Below are 16,516 nucleotides of genomic sequence, written 5' to 3'. Positions count from 1 at the left end.
TCCCTCCCACATTGCTCTGTTGCCTGTCCCCCGTAAGGAGGACAGCAACCAGACTGAAAGAGCAAAGTGTCAGGCAAGCAGTGTGGTATCTCTCTTCTACAATGACAGGGAGAAGAGAACTGAGCAAAGCAACATAAGACAAGATAAGATGTTGCACGGGGTTGCCTTTGCTGATCTGATAGCATTGCAGAGACAAAACTCAAAGACTTGGAGCCATGTCTTCATTCAAATTAGCAGACCTCACCAAGCTCTGTCCAGCAAAACTAGAATGGGGGGGGTGACATCAGCACTGAACTGCAATTCCACATCCTTTCAACACTCTCCGGCTCTCCAAGCACACGAAGAAGGACGTGATGTGTTCTTTGCCTTCAGCCAGGACCCTGGCGTGCATCTGAAAAACATGTAAGGAAGAAGCACTTCCTGAGTCCCAAAAAGTCAAAAGTATTCAAAGGGATGTGTGTCAAATGAAAACACAGTTGATGGCTCATCTGACCGAGGAGGCCAAGCAAAATCTGTGCCTGACGCACAACTGGTTCTGATGTCCACGATCTAAACATTACAACTCACTCAGAATAAGTTTCTGTTCATCCCGCTACTCTTATTTTGGCACAATACTGTTGCAATGCAATAGCAACATCCGTTGCCATGAAAGAGCAGAAAGTTTGCACCACAACAAAGCTTGAGAAATGCCTTCTCCAGTCTACACTGGTTTGAGACATGCACAGGCATGAAAAGTGAGCCAGTAGCTACCGTTTTTACATTTGGATAGCCCATCTCCTACAACAGTGTTGGCCAACACTTTGAGGATGAGAATATATCTGTCCTCGAAAGCTTCCTGGCAGTCTGTTCACTGCTATGGCCCTAGACCACAATTCCAGGTCCGCGACCACAGCAACAGACTTCTTCCCCAGAACAGGGGTATCACAGCACCAGGACTGGGAGAGAGATCTCCTGCCGCTTTTAGGTAAACCACCTCCACGAGGGGAATTGCGAACAGTGCTGGGAGCGGGCAGCTGTTCACACTGGTGCTTTACAGCACTGTAACTTGCTGCGCTTGGGACCGGGGGAGATTTTTTTACACCCCTTGAGTGAGAAAGTTACAGCACAGTAAAGACCCATCCACACCCCCGCCTCCCAACCCACAGCCCTCTACAGCTCTTTGAGCCTTGTACATCACTCCACATTCCCTGTGGTATGGCACCCTCTGGCCTCTGGGTGGCAGCAGCCTCCCTTTGCTGGGGAGGCCTGTTGGGTGTAAAGAAACCTGGGCAACTGGAGTTACTCCCAGGATGAATTTGGCCCCGAGCTGACAGCTGTTTGCAAGGCTGCAGCTGAGGAGCATGGTGCAGGGGTGTGTCTGCCACAGGAGAGCTGAGCATTTATATAATAACATCCGGACACCGCACGTGACGCCGCCCCTCTGCTGGGGGGTTGGTAACCCTTTCTCCAAGCTCTGCGCACAGCTTGCCAGCTCTCCTGACCTCAGGCCACATGCCTGTCCCCCACCCTCTCCTCCTGCCCAGTGAGTGACACCCTCCGCCATGTGCCTCGGTGCTTCGAAGGCCGTGGTGTTGAACCTGGGCAGACGGTGTCAGGCGATTTCCAAAGGGCTCCTCAGACTCTGTTTGAAAAGTGTTAGGGAGCCGCTCAGAAAGGAAGGCTGGAGAAGGGGCCTAAGCCAGGCAGAGTGGGCTGAGAGACTAGAGAGACAGGCAGAGAAACTTGGGCCGAAGCGGGGGCAGACAAGAGCCATGCGGGGCAGTGAGATGCCTCCACTGGCACCTCTCGAGGCTTTGACGGATGCCCCGTTGGCTCCCTGGGGATGTCACGGCATCGTGTTATCCCACCATAACACCGTACTTGTTGAGACCAGGTCACAAACACAAGCTGGCTGCCCAGATGGCCGCCTTACGCCCGTCTCCACACCCATCCGTGTCTGGGCGCTTCCTTCCCCTGGGTGTGACCTCCCCAGGTCCCGCTGCGGGTCGGAGAACCCCTCTGGCTGGCACATCCCAGGGCATAGCCCCCTGGAGACTGGGGGTCCCTCTGTGCGGGTGTGGCCCCAGCTGCCCAGGCTGAGTGTGGGGCAGGGCTGGGGGCTGGGCCTGGCCATGGCGCGCACCCAGCGGGAGGACTGGAGGAAAGTTGCTCTCTGCAGAGGCTCAGGGCGAGAGGAGGGGAAGGTAGCTCCGGGGAGCAGAAACTTCCTTGTTCACGCTCGCTGTTGCCTTGCTCTGCAGACTTCCTCTGGCCTCACTCACTTCCTTCTGCCCCGCAGCGAGCAGCAGCCGCAGCCGAGAGACGCCCGGGGCCCGGCGCACCCCCGCCGCCCTGAGCTATGAGCCACGGTGAGTCCTGCCGGCCCGCAGCGCCCCCCGGCCCTTGGGAGAGAGGGGCCGGGCGCGCCCCCTTAGCCCGGCGGTCGCCGCACCCGCAGCTGTGCCGGGCGCCTCTAGGGGGTCCCCGCATCGGGGGGGGGGGTGCAGCTGTGCCGGGCGCCTCTAGGGGGTCCCCGCATCGGGGGGGGGGGGGGTGCAGCTGTGCCGGGCGCCTCTAGGGAGTCCCCGCATCGGGGGGTGCAGCTGTGCCGGGCGCCTCTGGGGGTCCCCGCATCGGGGGTTGCGGCTGTGCCTGGCGCCCCTGGGGGTCCCCGCATCGGGGGGTGCAGCTGTGCCGGGCGCCTCTGGGGGTCCCCGCATCGGGGGGGGGGTGCAGCTGTGCCGGGCGCCTCTGGGGGTCCCCGCATCGGGGGGGGGGGTGCAGCTGTGCCGGGCGCCTCTAGGGGGTCCCCGCATCGGGGGGTGCAGCTGTGCCGGGCGCCTCTGGGGGTCCCCGTATCGGGGGTTGCGGCTGTGCCTGGCGCCCCTGGGGGTCCCCGCATCGGGGGGTGCAGCTGTGCCGGGCGCCTCTGGGGGTCCCCGCATCGGGGGGGGGGTGCAGCTGTGCCGGGCGCCTCTGGGGGTCCCCGCATCGGGGGGGGGGGTGCAGCTGTGCCGGGCGCCTCTAGGGGGTCCCCGCATCGGGGGGTGCAGCTGTGCCGGGCGCCCCTGGGGGTCCCCGCATAGGGAGGGTGCGGCTGTGCCGGACGCCTCTGGGGGTCCCCGGATATGGGGGTGCAGCTGTGCCGGGCGCCCCTGGGGGTCCCCGGATCGGGGGGTGCAGCTGTGCCGGGTGCCTCTGGGGGTCCCCGGATCGGGGGGGGGGTGCAGCTGTGCCGGGCGCCTCTAGGGGGTCCCCGCATCGGGGGGGGGGGGGTGCAGCTGTGCCGGGCGCCTCTAGGGAGTCCCCGCATCGGGGGGTGCAGCTGTGCCGGGCGCCTCTGGGGGTCCCCGCATCGGGGGTTGCGGCTGTGCCTGGCGCCCCTGGGGGTCCCCGCATCGGGGGGTGCAGCTGTGCCGGGCGCCTCTGGGGGTCCCCGCATCGGGGGGGGGGTGCAGCTGTGCCGGGCGCCTCTGGGGGTCCCCGCATCGGGGGGGGGGTGCAGCTGTGCCGGGCGCCTCTAGGGGGTCCCCGCATCGGGGGGTGCAGCTGTGCCGGGCGCCTCTGGGGGTCCCCGCATCGGGGGGTGCAGCTGTGCCTGGCGCCCCTGGGGGTCCCCGCATCGGGGGGTGCAGCTGTGCCGGGCGCCTCTGGGGGTCCCCGCATCGGGGGGGGGTGCAGCTGTGCCGGGCGCCTCTAGGGGGTCCCCGCATCGGGGGGTGCAGCTGTGCCGGGCGCCCCTGGGGGTCCCCGCATAGGGAGGGTGCGGCTGTGCCGGACGCCTCTGGGGGTCCCCGGATATAGGGGTGCAGCTGTGCCGGGCGCCCCTGGGGGTCCCCGGATCGGGGGGTGCAGCTGTGCCGGGCGCCTCTGGGGGTCCCCGCATCGGGGGGTGCAGCTGTGCCGGGCGCCTCTGGGGGTCCCCGGATCGGGGAGCGCAGCTGTGCCGGGCGCCTCTGGGGGTCCCCGTATCGGGGGTTGCGGCTGTGCCTGGCGCCCCTGGGGGTCCCCGCATCGGGGGGTGCAGCTGTGCCGGGCGCCTCTGGGGGTCCCCGCATCGGGGGGGGGTGCAGCTGTGCCGGGCGCCTCTGGGGGTCCCCGCATCGGGGGGGGGTGCAGCTGTGCCGGGCGCCTCTACGGGGTCCCCGCATCGGGGGGTGCAGCTGTGCCGGGCGCCCCTGGGGGTCCCCGCATAGGGAGGGTGCGGCTGTGCCGGACGCCTCTGGGGGTCCCCGGATATGGGGGTGCAGCTGTGCCGGGCGCCCCTGGGGGTCCCCGGATCGGGGGGTGCAGCTGTGCCGGGTGCCTCTGGGGGTCCCCGGATCGGGGGGCGCAGCTGTGCCGGGCGCCTCTAGGGGGTCCCCGCATCGGGGGGTGCAGCTGTGCCGGACGCCTCTGGGGGTCCCCGCATCGGGGGGTGCGGCTGTGCCTGGCGCCCCTGGGGGTCCCCGCATCGGGGGGGGTGCAGCTGTGCCGGGCGCCTCTAGGGAGTCCCCGCATCGGGGGGTGCAGCTGTGCCGGGCGCCCCTGGGGGTCCCCGCATAGGGAGGGTGCGGCTGTGCCGGACGCCTCTGGGGGTCCCCGGATCGGGGGGTGCAGCTGTGCCGGGTGCCTCTGGGGGTCCCCGGATCGGGGGGTGCAGCTGTGCCGGGCGCCTCTGGGGGGTCCCCGGATCAGGGGGGTGCTGCTGTGCCGGGCGCCTCTGGGGGGGTCCCCGGATCAGGGGGGTGTATCTGTGCTGGGCATTTCTGGGCCAGTCCTCGGATCATGGGGGTGTAACTGTGCCGAGTGCCTCTGTGGGGGTCCCCAGATCGGGGGGATGTATCTGTGCCGGGCACCTCTGTGGGGGTCCCCGAATCAGGGGGGTGTAACTGTGCCAAGTGCCTCTGGGTGGGTCCCCGGATCATGGGGGTGTATCTGTGCCGGGCGCCTCTGCGGGGGTCCCTGGATGGGGGGGGGGGGTGCCGCTGTGTCAGTCGCCTCTGGGGGCTCCCCCAGAGTGGGGTGGGTGCCACTGCACAGTGTGGTGCACGTTGGGTAGAAAGGGGGCCAGGACCCTTCAGGCTTCAGAAAAGCAGGGGCAGGCGAGAGCTGGGGGGGCAGGAGGAGGGGTGGGGCTGTGGGGCTGGTGTGACCGTTATGGAGGAGGGCGGGTTTTCACCGAAGACACCTGCATCTGACGAGCTGCTGGGAGGCCTGTGAACTGAGAGGGAGGCTGGGCTGGGCTGTGCCAGGCAAGAATGAGCGAAGCTGAGCCGAGCCGCCTCTGAATCGCTGCAGCTCCTGGAGGAAAATGGTGAAGCCGTCAACTTGGGGTGCTCCCAGCTGTGCCTCTGCCTCCTCCAGGGGGGCCGGGTGGATGCAGCCAGGGCAGGCAGGCTGGCTTTGTTTTTTCTGGGCGGGAAGGTCTGTCCTGAGAACGCAGCCTGCCCTGTGCCCTCCCCCACAGCCTGGCACTCCCCTCCCTCCCCAGCCCTCTGCTCCTTTTCCCCAGCCCTCCTCTGAGCGAGGCTTGGCTCTGACCCAGGACAAGTAGGAGTTTCCCTCGCATCCGCTGTTGTTATTAGTGTTCCTAGGCCAGTCGGAGCTGGGCCGACTCGTTCTGGGCCAGGCCAAACGGAGCCCAGCACTGGGTTCCGCATCGGACCGCACTGAGCCATTCTGGGCCAGGCTTGGCCGAGCTGCCCTGTGCCAGGCTCAGTGGTGGCCAGCCGTTCCATGCCAAGCTCAACGAGGACGGGCCATTCCATGCCAAGCTCATGGGCCCGGCAGCAGGTCACGCGCGGGAAACGGCCACAGCAGAGCGTGTTCTGTTTCATCGGAAAGCTGCGGGGCTCCTCTTTGGTGTCTCATTGTCTCGGGGGCGGGGGTGTGCCCGCCTGGATTACAGCCTGCTTTCTGCTCAGAGTGGGAGAGGAGAAGGGAAGAGTCCCTCCCGGGGCTGGGAGTGGATTTTGTTCTGCATTTTCGAAGAGATCCGCTCGAGGCATGAATTAGGGCGGGGATGTTCGCTGGCCGGTGCTATCCAGGAGGTCGGGCTAACTTGCCTCGTGGGGCGGGAACCGATGACGCTGTGTCTTTGCCCACCCTCCCGCGCATGCCTGTGCCCTCACAGTCCCACGGCAAGACTCCAGGCACTGCTGCCTTTTCATTAGGCCAGATCCTTTGGTGTGTGACTAAAAGGCACAGAGTGAATGTTTGCAGCCTCCCATTTTATTAGGGGTATCAAGCCTCAGACAGCAGTGACTCCAGCCTGTGCTAGGATGGATGGGGCTGTGAGCAAACATAAGAACGGTCATACAGGGTCAGACCAAAAGTCCATCTAGCCTGGTATCCTGTCTGCCGACAGAGGTCAATACCAGATGCCCCAGAGGGAGGTAATCCTCACATGATCCCTCTCCTGTCACCCATTCACAGACACACAGAGGCTAGGGACACCATTCCTACCCATCCTGGCCAATTGCTATTGATGGAGCTAACCTCCACGAATCTAGGGTTGCCAGATGTCTGGTTTTGAACTGGACCGTCCAGTATTTGAGCTTTGTTTGGGAAACAAATTGAGAAAATATAAACGAGAAAACAGAAATATCTGGTATTTTCGAACTAAGATGTGATGTCGATTGTGATGTAATGTCAAGTGTGTCCGGTGTTTTTGTTGAAACCATTTGGCAACCCTACAGGAATCTATCTAGTTCTTTTTTGAACACTGTTAAAGTCCTAGCCTTCACTGCATCCTCTGGCAAGGAGTTCCCCAAGTTGTGCACTGAGTGAGAAAAACTTGCTTTACTTAGTTTTAAACCTGCTGCCTATTAATTTCATTTGGTGACCTCTAGTTCTTATATTGTGGGAATAAGTAAATAACATTTCCTTATTCACTTTTTCTACACCAGTCATGATTTTATAGCCCTCTATCGTATCCCCCCTTAGTCTCCTCTTTTCTAAATTGAAAAGTCCTCATCTTTTTAATCTCTCTTCATATGGGAGTTTGACCAGAGACAGTTCCCAGATTATGCCTAAGTGGATGCACCGCAGGGCAGGGCTGAATTCCCCCGGCTGATATCACCAGTGGCCTGGGCTACCAGTGGTGGTGAGATTAAGTCAGGGAGGAGGAAGCCAGAGAGCTGAGCTCATCAGGATGCTGTGGGGGAGACAGCCCTGCCTAGAGAGCACAGAACCCCTTAGAATGAGAAACAGCCTTTCAAATAGTGTAACAAAGCCAGAGCCATTCCTATGTCATGGTTGGCACTGTGCTATTTGGCATGGCTGCTTCGAACTTTGTGACACACCAGCATGGATAGACCTCAGGATCTCCTGCTTCCAAAGCATAGTCCCCTGCCTTGTTAACTAAAGGAGAATCTCCGTTAACCGTTTGCAGTAGAGGGCACAGGACATGCAGTTTAGAAGTTCTTATTCTGTACAGCTGAGAATGGTGGTGTATCTGTTGGTATGCATAACACTATTGCATCCTGGTGTTTTTAAGGCCCGTGGTTTATTTTTTTTCTAGCAATTAAGGCCTTATATGTATTTTTCCCAGACACACTAAACCGGGCAGATTTGAACTTGGGACCGCCAGAGCTTAGTATAGAAATCTCTATCCTTTGAGCTAAAAGCCAGTTGCCTCTCAGTCTAAGCTGTAGAGGGCTCTTGTTGTTATCTGTTGCTGTAGTCTAGGTGCCACTGCATGGGACAGTGAACCACACTAGGAGTATGGGTTACATTTGCACAATGCATTTTAAGATGTTGATGCTGCAGAAGAACCGGCCCAATTCCCGAGGATGTGGTGGTGTAACAGCCTTTTGACCACGCCACTGGGGATCAGGTGGGATGGGGGAGAGCGGAGGGGTGTGGGTGAATGGGAGGAGTGCTGGTTGCAGGCAGGAGGGAACAGATGGGAGTCCATGATCCACCTGGCCCGATGGCCTCTGACAGTGGCCTATGCTAGAGCGTACCGAACAGGGTAATTCAGCGATGATCCCTTCCTGGATTTCTGGAGTCAGCAGTTTCCGGTCGTCTTACTCCGAGGGAGCCTGGAATAAGGTGGAGGCAGCTAAAGGAAAAAGTGAGACCTGCCCGTCCCCCCCAAACGTGATCATGTGCTACAAACCCCAGTGCAATCCCCCTTTGGAGCAGGGCTGTTTGTTGCCCTGACTGTTTGGTTGTTAAGGAAATCGCTCCCTAGCCAAGTGTCTGTGCAGTGCTGTGGAATGAGGCTTCCCCTGGGTTCTCCTTGTTATTGTACGGTTTATGATTATTTCATCGCTTTGGGGGGGGGGGCACTGGGGCCCTCTCCCTTCCCTCCTCAGGCAGCCAGGAGCCAGTGTCATAAGTAGAGGAGTTTCGATGTCTGCACGGCCTTTATTAGCAAACAAGCCCTTCACACCCCCAGGCTGCTCTCTGCGTTCAAAGCCGGGTGCGCTCACCAGCAAATCTCAGAATTAGTAGCAGCAGCTTCTCTTCTCAGCAGGGCTGGTGCATGGAATGACTGTCCCACCTTGCAGCAAAGGAGCTGACAAACCCGAATGAATCACACCTCCCAGTCCCCAGGGTGAGGAAGGGAACTTTCCCCTACCGTCTTTACACAGGCAGAGTGTCTAGCGTTGGGGTCAGGATCCCGGCCTGTAAAGACACAGATTCTGTCAACACTGAAGATCATGCTTAACTTGAAACACGTAATTCCCATGTGACTACATGTGTTAGTAACCTTAAGCCTGTGGATAACTATTTGCAGGACTGGGCCTATTAATCTTAAAATAATGACTTAATGTTTGAAACATTTCCAGTTGCCTTTATTTCTCTTTGTGTACACACATACAATTTCCTGCTTTGTGCATCATTAACACTAGAATTTTGCGGGGGTTTATACCCTTGACTTTGTGTCTCTTTCATGACATTCAAGCTCAGCCATCTTTCTATTGTCTTAGTTTTAAGCCTCATCTTTCTTTTTTAGTCTCAGAGGGGTAGCTGTGCTAGTCTGTAACTTTAAAAACAACCTTTAAACGTGAGTCGTCCTGTGGCACCTTAAACTAACAAAATACATACAGATATAACATAAGCTTTCATGGGCAAAACCCTCTTCTTTAACTTTTTCTTCCTCGGCCTTTTCAGTTTCTTTCTCCCTTTGCTTAATTTTGAACGCTGGCTGTGTCACTTTCTTTTTTTAGATTAATTCTAGCCTTACCAAAGTTTGTCTCGCCTTTCTCTAAGCTGAATCCTTTGCCTTGTGCTACTTTTTTAGCTCACCCCTTGTCTCTTTTGAACACAAAGAATATTTCCCTCATGCTCGTTGGATAACTACAGTGATAGGCACTATACAAGACCCGAGAGCAAAGACACAGCTGAGGGCAGATGGGATGTTAGTTCGCAGATCTGTAGATTTTTAAGGCCAGAAGGAAACATTCTGATCAGCGAGTCTGACTTCCTGCGTATGACACGCTCCCTTCATTCCTGCTGTGCGCTAGGGATGTTAGATATAGTGTCGTTGAATAATCATGTGACCGCATGAAAACTTAGCGGTTGCATGACTATTTGATAGTCCCCAGGGCCTCTGCATCAGAGGCAGCAGCACGGGGTGGGAGGCGGTTTAAAAACCGGTTCCCTCCCCATGGACAGAGGCTGCTTTGTGGGGAGCTCGGACCCTCCCTCGGATAGAGACAGCACGGGAGGGGGGAAGCAGGCGGCACTGAGGAGCTGGTGCTGAGGGGAACCGGCTTTTAAGCTGGCTCCCCCCAGCACTGGTGTCTGCCTGCCCCCCTCGCACCTCTGTAGGAGGCAGCAAGGGGGGGGGCAGGTGGGTTGTGGAGCTGGCATGCGCAGGCAGCTGGCTTGAAAGCCTGCTCTCCACATGTATTAGCTCCAGCCTGCCCCCTCATCCTCCACGCTGCTGCCTCTCTATCAGAGGCAGCAGTGGGGGGGGGGGCAGTAGGGACAGGTGGATCCGATGCTTATGGGGAGCTGGCTTTTAAGCCAGATCCTCACAGGCGCTGGCTACCATTCCCCACCTTGCTGCCTCTGATACTGAGGCAGCAAGTGTGTGGGGGGTGGAAATGCGTGTAGTCGACAAGATTAACCAGCAAGCCTAGGTTTATCAGTTCGTTGTGTCGTCATCTACCCAGTGACATCCCGACTTTGCAGGGGAGGGAGCGTGGCTCTTTTAGAAAGACGTCCAGTTGTCCAGGAGTTGTTTGGAGTCCAGGTGAACTTGAGGACTCAGTGCTGCAGAAGTTGCCATCTGATTCTGTGACGTGATCAAAGCACAGAAGACCCCCATGATGGCATGTGGAGCTGGGAGGCAGGCGGGCTGCAGAGATGGCGGATTTGATCATTAGAAATAGCCGGGGACATGGTGACCCAAACACTTCAGAGGCATGGCTCATGGATCCGTGTGTACGGAGCTCAGGAGACCTCTACGGGGGCTTCTGGCCGGTGGCAGGAGTAGCCTGCGGTACCAGGGACATAGGGGGATGTAGAGGTCCCGGAGGCTAACGGTAGATTGCTGGGAAGAGCGGTGGGTCTAGGGCAGGCATGCTAGCTATGGAGGAAAGGTAACAGACGGGAGCCGCTGGTTAGAGCGAAGTGAAGGAATTAGTCAAGAGCCTAGGTGTTCTAAGCCACGAGGGCACCTTTCCCAGCGTGGAACTCTCCGTGGGCTGCAGGTGGCCTGTCAGATGGGGGCTGGGAGGGTGAAGGTGGCATTTGGGGAGCCCCCGGCCGACGACACCACAAGTCCCAAGGCGTTCTTGGAATGTCTCAGAAGCAGGAGGCCTGGGAGAGACGCGTCGCTCTGCGGGTCCTTTTTCACCTCCCCCTTCGAGGCAGTGGCGGTATCCAGATCCCTAGTGGGTGCCCTGGTGGTGCTGGTGTGTCCCCCTTTCTGGGCAGTTGAGTGCCACTTGGCCAGGGGTTTGGGCGTGGTGGGCAGGCCTCGGGGCTCAGCCTGGCGGCTGTTGACAGAGGGGCTTTGCCACGGAGGAAGACGGTTGGGCAGGGTCTCCTGAAGACACTCAGTCTGGGTTCTTCTGAGTTCCTCTGCACAGCTGCTGCCCGGGCAGACGCCCTGGCCTGAGACTGTTCGACCCCAGCGCTTGGGCCCGTCGGGATCTCTTCCTTGTCCCAGAGGAGCCCGGCGGCCGTGCGGGATCGCAGCTCCTAATTCAGTCGTGGGTGGAGCTGGGCAGCTCGAGCGAATGCTTGACGTGAGGGCCACGGCCTGACCCTGGCCTCCGAAGCCGTGTGGGAGGGACCCGAGCCTGGGTCTGACGTGCAGGCTTGAGCCACGGTGAAGGTGGGCAGCTGCAATGTGGCCCCGTTTCCGTTACCGTCACCGAGCCGGGAGGTGACCTGTGGTCCAGGAGGAAGGGGCAGGGTTTCCTGGGGGGCGTTTTTGGAGCCTGAGGCCCCCTGGCTTAGTGACGGTGAAGGGTCTGCAGGCCTTCGACGGAAAACGGCGGCCACCTCCCTTGGGCAGTCCTTCCCTTTTCCAGCCAGCAGCACTTCAGCTCCCTGAGCACAGCTGGGGAGGAAGGACAAGAGCTACTGCAGGGCGGGGCCGTGGAGACCTGACCTGTGTCCTAGCCACAGGGAATGTCAAATCTCCTTTCATTGGTTAACCGGTTGCATGCAGTGTTAAACACTACCATTAACCGACTAAAGGGGGGGCCATTCCAGCCTGGGGGAGCAGGCAGGTGGGGGGGTGGATTCTGGCCCCATGCAGGGCGTCTGCTTCCAGGTACCAGGTAACCAGTTACCCGTTCACATCTCTAATAGCCGCAGGACGGTCACCTTTTCGTGCCCCTAGATCCCTCGGTGCTCTACCCCATGGCGAGGCATCCAGGAGGCTGCCTGACGTCGCCTGTTGGTGGAACGGGGCGGTTCCTACTCTTTCCATGAGCTCGCCCGTGGCAGGCAGGTTGGAGAGGGGATGGCCCTCATAGGGTGGCGCGGCAAGTCCTATGTTCCTTTTAGGGCAGAAGAGAACCTAAAAGTCCCGCCTCCCCACCCTCTGCACTAGCCACTAGCCCACACTTCCTCCCAAAACCTCTAGCCGTCCTCGCGGCCAGACCCCTTCCCCAGCCCTCCCCTTGGAGAGACAAGCGGCTTCCTGTGGGCGCAGGAACTTTGCTGCCTGCAGAGAGGGAGGAGGGGCGTGTAGTTGAGTTCCTGCTCCCCCCTCTCCTCCCAGGCCTGCTCAGCACCTATCGCTACGGGCCCCGGGCCCCGCTGGGAACAGCGAGATGCCAGAGCAGGACGGGCATTTCCTACAGCCCCGGCGGAGAGAGCCAAGCTGCCCCCTCCTCCCGCGGTGGCGGCAGGCAGCTCTGGCCGATTGGCACTGCCCTTTGGAAAAGCCAAGAGCTGGGCCCCTGGCAGAGCTGCTAAGCAAAGCCGAGTTGTCCCTGTTCGCCCAGGGGGTGCGGGCGGAGTCCCCGGACACCCGAGTTATGAGGGCAGGCACCTGGGGCTGACCACCCCAGGCCTCTGCCACGGCCGGGGCACTGCTCTTGCAGGGGTTAATGGAAGGACTCTGGCCAGGGGGGCGTAGTGAGGCAGGCCCCGTTCAGGACGGCACCAGGCTCCGTTGGCGAGGCCGCAGCATTTCGTAGCTGGCACCTCTGTGTGGAAACTCCCTCGCCCCGGTGGAGTTCTCGGCAGGGGCTGGGGGCCGCTTGGGCGTCTGACAAGCTGAGCGAGGGTTTTGCTTCCCTTTTCTGCTGAGTGCGAGATGAGTCGTTTTCCCTTCCTCTGGAGGGAGAGGTCGGTATGAATCACCCGCCCGGCGGCCGAGGACGCCTGGCCCCAGCTTCCCCTTGCTGAGGCAGAATCGGATGCGGATCATTGCTGGGCAGAGGGAGGTGCCTGGGGGGGTGGTATTACCCTCCCCCCCATGCAATCCTGCTGCCCCATGGGGTGGAGTGGGCAGCGGAGTGGGCTCCTCTGGGCCTGGCAGTGGGCGAGGGCCGGGATGGACCTGAGGGGGTTGGGGTAACCGGGGTGGGGCAACAGGGGAGGGGGCAGCGCCAGGGGTTGTGGCCAGGGTGGGGCTGGGGTGTGTATGTCTGCTGGGCTTCTGGGATCGTACTCTGGGAGGGGAGACTGTGGTGGGGCGGGCGGGCAGGCTGTGTACAGAAGGGCAGGGGGCGATGTGTGGGCAGTGTGTGGGGTGGGGGTGGGCAGAATGTGGGAGTCTGAGGCTTTGTGTGGGTGTACAGGAGGGCTGTGCGGGCTGCAGGTGTGGGAGCGTGGGGGGGTGTACAGGAGGGCTGTGCGGGCTGCAGGTGTGGGAGCGTGGGGGGGTGTACAGGAGGGCTGTGCGGGCTGCAGGTGTGGGAGTGTGGGGGGGTGTACAGGAGGGCTGTGCGGGCTGCAGGTGTGGGAGCGTGGGGAGGTGTACAGGAGGGCTGTGCGGGCTGCAGGTGTGGGAGCGTGGGGGGGTGTACAGGAGGGCTGTGCGGGCTGCAGGTGTGGGAGCGTGGGGGGGTGTACAGGAGGGCTGTGCGGGCTGCAGGTGTGGGAGCGTGGGGGGGTGTACAGCAGGGCTGAGGGGACAGTGTATGGAGTGTACTGGTGGGCAGTGTGCGCAGGGTGTGGGAAAATGGGGGGTATACAGGAGAACTGTGGGGGTGCACAGGAGGGTGGTGTGACATTGTGGGTGTACAGGAGAACTGTGTGTGAGAGACAGTATGTGGGGTGGGGATGTGGGATAGTTTGTGGGGTGTACAGGAGGGCTTTGGGGAGCAGTGTGTGGGGTGGGATGCACAGGAGGGCTGAGGGAGGCAGTGTGTGGGGCGGGGTGCACAGGAGGGCTGAGGGGGGCAGTGTGTGGGGCGGGGTGCACAGGAGGGCTGAGGGGGGCAGTGTGTGGAGCGGGGTGCACAGGAGGGCTGAGGGGGGCAGTGTGTGCGGCGGGGTGCACAGGAGGGCTGAGGGGGGCAATGTGTGGGGTGCACAGGGGGCAGTGTGGGGTGGGGTGCACAGGAGGGCTGAGGGGGGCAGTGTGTGGGGCAGGTTGCACAGGAGGGCTGTGGGGGGCAGTGTGTGGGGCGGGGTGCACAGGAGGGCTGAGGGGGGCAGTGTGTGGGGTGCACAGGGGGCAGTGTGTGGGGCAGGGTGCACAGGAGGGCTGAGGGGGGCAGTGTGTGGGGCGGGGTGCACAGGAGGGCTGAGGGGGGCAGTGTGTGGGGTGGGGTGCACAGGAGGGCTGAGGGGGGCAGTGTGTGGGACGGGGTGCACAGGAGGGCTGTGGGGAGCAGTGTGTGGGGTGCACAGGGGGCAGTGTGTGGGACGGGGTGCACAGGAGGGCTGAGGGGGCAGTGTGTGGGTTGCACAGGGGGCAGTGTGTGGGGCGGGGTGCACAGGAGGGCTGAGGGGGGCAGTGTGTGGGGCAGGGTGCACAGGAGGGCTGAGGGGGCCAGTATGTGGGGCGGGGTGCACAGGAGGGCTGAGGGGGGCAGTGTGTGGGACGGGGTGCACAGGAGGGCTGTGGGGAGCAGTGTGTGGGGTGCACAGGGGGCAGTGTGTGGGGCGGGGTGCACAGGAGGGCTGAGGGGGCAGTGTGTGGGTTGCACAGGGTGCAGTGTGTGGGGCGGGGTGCACAGGAGGGCTGAGGGGGGCAGTGTGTGGGGCAGGGTGCACAGGAGGGCTGAGGGGGGCAGTGTGTGGGGCGGGGTGCACAGGAGGGCTGAGGGGGGCAGTGGGTGGGGCGGGGTGCACAGGAGGGCTGAGGGGGGCAGTGTGTGGGTTGCACAGGGGGCAGTGTGTGGGGCGAGATGCACAGGAGGGCTGAGGGGGGCAGTGTGTGGGACGGGGTGCACAGGAGGGCTGTGGGGAGCAGTGTGTGGGGTGCATGGGGGCAGTGGGTGGGGCGGGGTGCACAGGAGGGCTGAGGGGGGCAGTGTGTGGGGCGGGGTGCACAGGAGGGCTGTGGGGAGCAGTGTGTGGGACGGGGTGCACAGGAGGGCTGTGGGGAGCAGTGTGTGGGGTGCACAGGGGGCAGTGGGTGGGGCGGGGTGCACAGGAGGGCTGAGGGGGGCAGTGTGTGGGGTGGGATGCACAGGAGGGCTGAGGGGGGCAGTGTGTGGGATGCATAGGGGGCAGTGTGTGGGGCGGGGTGCACAGGAGGGCTGAGGGGGGCAGTGGGTGGGGCGGGGTGCACAGGAGGGCTGAGGGGGGCAGTGGGTGGGGCGGGGTGCACAGGAGGGCTGAGGGGGGCAGTGTGTGGGGCGGGGTGCACAGGAGGGCTGAGGGGGCAGTGGGTGGGGCGGGGTGCACAGGAGGGCTGAGGGGGGCAGTGGGTGGGGCGGGGTGCACAGGAGGGCTGAGGGGGCAGTGGGTGGGGCGGGGTGCACAGGAGGGCTGAGGGGGCAGTGGGTGGGGCGGGGTGCACAGGAGGGCTGAGGGGGGCAGTGGGTGGGGCGGGGTGCACAGGAGGGCTGAGGGGGGCAGTGTGTGGGGCGGGGTGCACAGGAGGGCTGAGGGGGGCAGTGTGTGCGGCAGGGTGCACAGGAGGGCTGTGGGGAGCAGTGTGTGGGGTGCTCAGGGGGCAGTGTGTGGGGCGGGGTGCACAGGAGGGCTGAGGGGGCAGTGGGTGGGGCGGGGTGCACAGGAGGGCTGAGGGGGGCAGTGTGTGGGGCGGGGTGCATAGGAGGGCTGAGGGGGGCAGTGTGTGGGGCGGGGTGCACAGGAGGGCTGAGGGGGCAGTGGGTGGGGCGGGGTGCACAGGAGGGCTGAGGGGGGCAGTGTGTGGGGCGGGGTGCACAGGAGGGCTGAGGGGGCAGTGTGTGGGGCGGGGTGCACAGGAGGGCTGTGGGGAGCAGTGTGTGGGGTGCACAGGGGGCAGTGTGTGGGGCGGGGTGCACAGGAGGGCTGAGGGGGCAGTGTGTGGGGCGGGGTGCACAGGAGGGCTGAGGGGGCAGTGTGTGGGGCGGGGTGCACAGGAGGGCTGTGGGGGGCAGTGTGTGGGGCGGGGTGCACAGGAGGGCTGAGGGGGCAGTGTGTGGGGCGGGGTGCACAGGAGGGCTGAGGGGGCAGTGTGTGGGGCGGGGTGCACAGGAGGGCTGAGGGGGCAGTGTGTGGGGCGGGGTGCACAGGAGGGCTGAGGGGGCACTGTGTGGGGCGGGGTGCACAGGAGGGCTGAGGGGGGCACTGTGTGGGGCGGGGTGCACAGGAGGGCTGAGGGGGCAGTGTGTGGGACGGGGTGCACAGGAGGGCTGAGGGGGCAGTGGGTGGGGCGGGGTGCACAGGAGGGCTGAGGGGGCAGTGGGTGGGGCGGGGTGCACAGGAGGGCTGAGGGGGCAGTGGGTGGGGCGGGGTGCACAGGAGGGCTGTGGGGGGCAGTGGGTGGGGCGGGGTGCACAGGAGGGCTGAGGGGGCAGTGGGTGGGGCGGGGTGCACAGGAGGGCTGTGGGGGGCAGTGGGTGGGGCGGGGTGCACAGGAGGGCTGAGGGGGGCAGTGTGTGGGGCGGGGTGCACAGGAGGGCTGAGGGGGCAGTGTGTGGGGCGGGGTGCACAGGAGGGCTGAGGGGGCAGTGTGTGGGGCGGGGTG

At 62.6% G+C, this 16,516-nt stretch overlaps 1 protein-coding gene across 2 annotated transcripts in view; it reads left to right on the top strand.

Moving 5' to 3' along the window:
* Positions 1-2,040: 2,040 nt before the first annotated feature.
* Positions 2,041-16,516, top strand: part of RHOG (ras homolog family member G) — a 40,284-nt gene continuing 25,808 nt past the window's right edge. Inside the window, exon 1 of one of the 2 annotated variants that reach the window (XM_075919688.1) lies at positions 2,041-2,348. The gene's annotated coding sequence lies outside the window, so the exon portion shown is untranslated. Of the gene's footprint in view, positions 2,349-9,806; positions 12,730-16,516 lie in introns of those variants that run through there. The other variant, XM_075919689.1, reaches the window with a different exon arrangement.

Source organism: Pelodiscus sinensis, chromosome 1 (genome assembly GCF_049634645.1).
Source record: "Pelodiscus sinensis isolate JC-2024 chromosome 1, ASM4963464v1, whole genome shotgun sequence".
Lineage (NCBI taxonomy): Eukaryota > Metazoa > Chordata > Testudines > Trionychidae > Pelodiscus > Pelodiscus sinensis.
This window is presented reverse-complemented; position numbering and strand designations above follow the sequence as displayed.